Genomic DNA, 5,707 nt, shown 5'->3' on the forward strand with positions numbered 1-5,707 from the left:
TGCTTCTGTTGTGACATGGCTGCAATGTCACAGCAGATCCGCGGCGGCTCCGCGCGCGGCGGGCCGGGCGGGACGGACCGGAGACAGGGCCGGGCCCGTCGCCGAGGGAACGACCCTTCAACCGGATCCCCCCCGCAGCATCGCCCCGGGTGCCCTTGCTCGGCAGGGGCCGGGCAGCCGCAAACCCGTGCCCCGGGGCCTCCAGCCTGCCAAAGGACTCGCTTCTCCCCCGCCCGCGAAGTTTAAAGACTTAATTATCGATTTTCGTGAACACTGCGGCCGGAGTGACGGCGGAAAGCTGCGCCCTGCGGGCAGGCTGCCGGCATCCCGCATCACACACACCGCTGCAGTCGCGCAGCTCAGCGCGGGGCCGGGGGCCTCGCTCCCCCCTTCCTGGCCGGGAGGAGCTTCCGCGCAGCGCCGGGGGAGTCCGCCCCGCCTCCGGCCCCCCGCACGCCCCGGAGCCGCCGCGGCAGCGGGGGGCGAGGTGGCCGGGCCCCGAGCTGCCGGCCCGGCGCCGGCTAGGCGCGGCCTTCCCTGGGCCTGGCGGAGGGGCCGCGGGATCCCCCCCACCATCGATACCGTCAGCACCCCGCACCCCGCCGGCCCCTAGCCCCGGGACAAGGCCGCAGGAGGAACCCGAGGGGGCGCCACCGCTCCCCCCGCCAGGGCCAGCCCGGCCCCGCGGACGGAGCCATGACAGGGCCAGGGCCACCCCAGCCCCGCCGCCCGCGCCGCCGAGTTCATTCATAGCGCCGCCCCGCCGCGGTCCCGCTGCCGCCCCCCGCCCCGCCACCGCCCCCGGCCGCGCCGGGCGGGCGAACCCAAAAGTTCGGGGCAGAACTTACCTAAAATGGCTCCTCGGCCGCCCAAATACAAACAGCTATTATTTGGTGAAGTTTAGCCCAGCACCCTGCAAGGACACCCTAACCTCGCCCGGGCACGCCTCCGCTCCGCGCTCATTGGCTGCCCGCCGCCACGCGTCGCCGCTCATTGGCCGGCTGACCCGTCAGCCGCGCAGCGCCCGCGCCAAGCTTGGCTGCAGCGCGCCCGCCGCTCGCTCCATTGTGCTCCTGTTTGCACCGATGAGAGCGCGGCGGCGATTGGCCGCGCCGCCGCCCCCGCGCGCCGCCCCCCGCCGCCGCCCCGCCCGCGCTCTCCACGTCCGCGCCCGCTGCGCGTTCCCCGGATGTGAGCCAGATTTCCCACACGCCTGCCCCCGCCCCCGAGCGCGGGGCCCGGGAACGTGTCCGCCCGCGGCGGCCAGCGCGGGGCCTTCGGGGGCGGTCCCGCGTGTCCTCGGACCCGCTACCCGCAGGCGCCGGCGCCGGGTGTCGCCTGAGGCCTCGGGAGGTGCGAAGGCGCCCGGGGCGGTGCCGCTTAGACAGGGCCGGGAAGGCGCGGAGGCAGGTGTGGGGCGGCGGCCCGCCTGGGAGGAGGGCAGCGCCGGGGCAGCCGCTGGGGCAGAGCCGGACAAGGGCCGTGTGATCCGCCCATCCAGGAAAACCTCGGCAAGGCCTGGCTGGAACGAGCAGCAGCCTTCGAGGCAGGACTTGGTTTGGAGGCCCTCAGCCAGAGATGCTCGGAGTGCTGCTTCCTGGTCACGCAGCACCTGGGAGCTCTCCTCCGGCTCAGCACCTGCAGCCACACCTGCCGCAGCCTTGCTTGGGGGCTGGCAGCCTCCTGCCTGCCTTTTCTGCCTGCGAAGGCGTGAGCTGCTTGCCTGCTTGGGAGGAGGGCCAAGGCTGGCAGCGTGGAGTGACTCTATCCTCTCAGCTGATACAGAATGCGCTGAGCAAGTCAGCTCTGAAAGGAAACTGCGAGAGCTAATGAGCTCGGGGCTGATTAACCGAGCGCAGCCCGAGCACAGCCATCCCACATGCTGGGCCCCAGGGGGATGCTGGCACTGCAGGCACTGCCTTGCCCACCGGCTGGTGCTGGTGTCCAGCACTGCCCAGCTGGCACGGCCCCCTTCTCAGCTGTCAGTGGATGCTGTCCTCCTGGCAACACAGTCCTCTTGGGCAGGCAGCAGGCAGGAGCACTGGGCAGTGCTAGGGTGCTCTGGAGGTGTCTGTCCTTGCACACAGATCAAACAGGACACACCCAAGGGACACGCACACCTGTGAGAGGTACAACCACACTTCCTCCTCCAGGCCTCCTGCACAGAACAGGGGATTACTGTGCTGCTCTTTGTGGCTATTTGCCCAAGGATAGGACTGCTGGCCGCCGCTGAGCGAGCTCTCCTGCACACGCCGCTGAGCGAGCTCTCCTGCGCACGCCGCTGAGCGAGCTCTCCTGCGCACGCCGCTGAGCGAGCTCTCCTGCACGCCGCTGAGCGAGCTCTCCTGCACGCCGCTGAGCGAGCTCTCCTGCGCACGCCGCTGAGCGAGCACTCCTGTGCACGCCGCTGAGCGAGCACTCCTGTGCACGCCGCTGAGCGAGCTCTCCTGCACGCCGCTGAGCGAGCTCTCCTGCGCACGCCGCTGAGCGAGCTCTCCTGCACGCCGCTGAGCTCTCTCCTGCATACTGCTGAGCTTTCTCACATATGTCACTGAGCTCTCTCCTGCACGCGGTGCTGTGCTCTCCTGCACACTCTGCTGAGCTCTCTCCTGCGCTCTGCTGAGCTCTCCCCTGCGCCTGTCGCTGACCGCTCTCCTGTGCACTGCTGACCTCTCTCCTGCGATGCTGAGCCCTCTCCTGCACGCTGCTGAGCTCTCCTGCGCATGATGCTAAGCTCTCTTCTGGGCTGCTGAGCTCTCTCCTGCGTGTCACTGAGCTCCTGCATGTTGCTGAGCTCTCTCTCCTGCACACTGCTGAGCTCTCTTGCGTGTAATGCTGAGCTCGCTCCTGCATGCTGCTGAGCTCTCTCCTGCGTGTCACTGGGCTCTCTCTCCTGCATACTGCTGAGCTCTCTTGCGTGTAATGCTGAGCTCTCTCTCCTGCGCTCTCTCCTGCACACTGTTGAGCTCTCTTGCGTGCAATGCTGAGCTCTCCTGCACTGCTGAGCTCCCTCCTGCGTGCGCTGCTGAGCTCCCTCCTGCGTGCGCTGCTGAGCTCCCTCCTGCATGCGCTGCTGAGCTCCCTCCTGCACGCTGCTGAGCTCCCTCCTGCGCACATCGCTGAGCTCATGTGAGCCAATGAGCTCTCTTGTATGCATCGCTGAGCTCTCTCCTGCATGTCACTGAGCTCTTCTGCATGCACTGCTGCACTCTCCTTCACATGCTGCTCAGCTCTCTCCTGTGCATCACTGAGCACAGTGCGGCCTGTGCGTCTCTCGCATGCACCGCTGAGCTCTCGTGCACACCGCTGAGCTCTCGTGCACACCACTGAACTCTCTCCTGCACACTGCTGAGCTCTCCTGCACGTGTTGCTGCACTCTTCTTCACCCGCTGCTCAGCTCTCTCCTGCGCATCACTGAGCTCTCTCATGCGTACTGCTGAGCTCTCTCGCGCACACCGCTGAGCGCTCTCCTGTACACCGCTGAGCTCTCTCTTGCGTGTCACGGAGCTCACCCGCGCGTCGTTGAGCTCTCTCCTGTGTGTCAATGAGCTCTCTTGCATGCATCGCTGAGCTCTCTCCTGCACGTTGCTGAGCTCTCCTGCATGCGTTGCTGCGCTGTTCTGTGCATGCTGCTGAGCTCTCCTGCACGCATCACTGAGCTCCTGCGTGGCAATGAGCTCTCTTGCATGCATTGCTGAGCTCTCTCCTGCACGTCGCTGAGCTCTCCTGCATGTGCTGCTGCACTCTTCTTCACCCGCTGCGCAGCTCTCTCCTGTGCATCACTGAGCTCTCTCGCGCACACCGCTGAGCGCTCTCCTGTACACCGCTGAGCTCTCTCTTGCGTGTCATGGAGCTCACCCGCGCGTCGTTGAGCTCTCTCCTGTGTGTCAATGAGCTCTCTTGCACGCATCGCTGAGCTCTCTCCTGCGCGCTGCTGAGCTCTCCTGCGTGCGCTGCTGCACTCTCCTTCACGCGCTGCTCAGCTCTCTCCTGTGTGTCAATGAGCTCTCTTGCACGCATCGCTGAGCTCTCTCCTGCGCGTCGTTGAGCTCTCCTGCGTGCGCTGCTGCACTCTCCTTCACGCGCTGCTCAGCTCTCTCCTGTGTGTCAATGAGCTCTCTTGCATGCATTGCTGAGCTCTCTCCTGCACGTCGCTGAGCTCTCCTGCATGTGCTGCTGCACTCTTCTTCACCCGCTGCGCAGCTCTCTCCTGTGCATCACTGAGCTCTCTCGCGCACACCGCTGAGCGCTCTCCTGTACACCGCTGAGCTCTCTCTTGCGTGTCACGGAGCTCACCCGCGCGTCATTGAGCTCTCTCCTGTGTGTCAATGAGCTCTCTTGCACGCATCGCTGAGCTCTCTCCTGCGCGTCGTTGAGCTCTCCTGCGTGCGCTGCTGCACTCTCCTTCACGCGCTGCTCAGCTCTCTCCTGCGTGCGTCTCTGAGCTCTCTCACGCACTGCTGAGCGCTCTCACGCACACCGCTGAGCTCTCTGTCACGATGCTGAGCTCTCTCGCGTGCGCTGCTGAGCTCTCTCCTGCACGCTGCTGAGCTCTCTGTTTACAGAAGGTTCTCTCATGTAGAATTGTCCTCCAGCTCCTTCCCATCGCCCTGCTTACTACAGCCACCATGGTGCTATGTTTTTGTTCTTGTCCTTCACTGGTGAACCTTTGGCCACACAGCTTCATCCATTCTCTATCCTAACAGCTGTCTTGTCCCTGTGGCACCGTGGCCTCTTGGGAGAACATCTGTAAAAGTGAAATTAATTGATACTTTATGACCCAAAAAGCAAAGCATCTTATTGACCACCTACTTATTGACCATCTTATTGACCAGCTACTCTCAACACCTGAGGGTGGTTAAGAAATTCATTGCTGTTCATGGAAAATAGGCAGCCTAGGTGTTAGGAGACAGTAAAGCAAGGCACAAACAAATCCCCCCCTGAATGAGAATTTGTCTGGCAAATACCATTTGGGAAGGCATTTTAGCACCATTGCAGAGCTACAGAAGTGTTGGTGGGAAGGGGCTACTGGGGGGTTTGTTACAAATTTCCAAAGGCTCCTTCCCAGCACTGCATTGGTGACCAATATAAGATGAGATCAGCCATAGCTCTGCCTACCTGAGCCTTAACACCCTCCATAACCAGAGACTCCTCTATGTTTCTGGTGGGCTGAGTCAAGGCTGCGCCATCCTCTCACAGAAAGGGTTTTCCCAAGATCCCACCTGAACCCTCCAAGACTCATTTTGTGGTTATTGCTGCTTAATGTATCAGGAGACACTTCCTTGTAACTGCCCTTGCAGTACCTGCAGGCTGCTGGTAGAGTAGGTCTCAAGTCCCACTTCAGCAGCAGAAACTGGCACTGCTGTGTTCAAGGGGCATCACTGAGACCTCTCTGGCTTTTCAGTGCTGTGAGTTCCCAAACTAGACACAGCAAATACAGAATGTGTGGTCTAATGATGGAAAATCATCTACCAAGTCAGTCTTAATCCAGGCTTCATCTGATTTTATTACTTATGGGGTGGGATTCCTGTGTTTTGGCCGTGGTGATTTTGAGCTGTCCCAGCAGTGTTGTTCACCCGGGCAGCAACACCCAAACAGGGTGGTACACCCAAACAGGGTGGTACACCCAAACTGGGGCCTTTCTCACCCGGTCCCCTCACAAGAGCACCACCAGCTCTGTTGTTGGGTCATCCCAGCACCTTTTGCC

The 5,707-nt window shown here is 62.6% G+C and overlaps 1 protein-coding gene across 1 annotated transcript in view; it reads right to left on the minus strand.

The window, feature by feature from the left end:
• The window catches only part of CHD6 (chromodomain helicase DNA binding protein 6), an 88,975-nt gene extending 87,918 nt beyond the window's left edge, over positions 1-1,057 (minus strand). Inside the window, exon 1 of the mRNA XM_054173712.1 lies at positions 849-1,057. The gene's annotated coding sequence lies outside the window, so the exon portion shown is untranslated. The remainder of the gene's footprint in view (positions 1-848) is intronic.
• Between the last annotated feature and the right edge of the window lie 4,650 nt (positions 1,058-5,707).

This window comes from Dryobates pubescens, chromosome 26, assembly GCF_014839835.1.
Source record: "Dryobates pubescens isolate bDryPub1 chromosome 26, bDryPub1.pri, whole genome shotgun sequence".
In the NCBI taxonomy this organism is placed as follows: Eukaryota; Metazoa; Chordata; class Aves; order Piciformes; family Picidae; genus Dryobates; species Dryobates pubescens.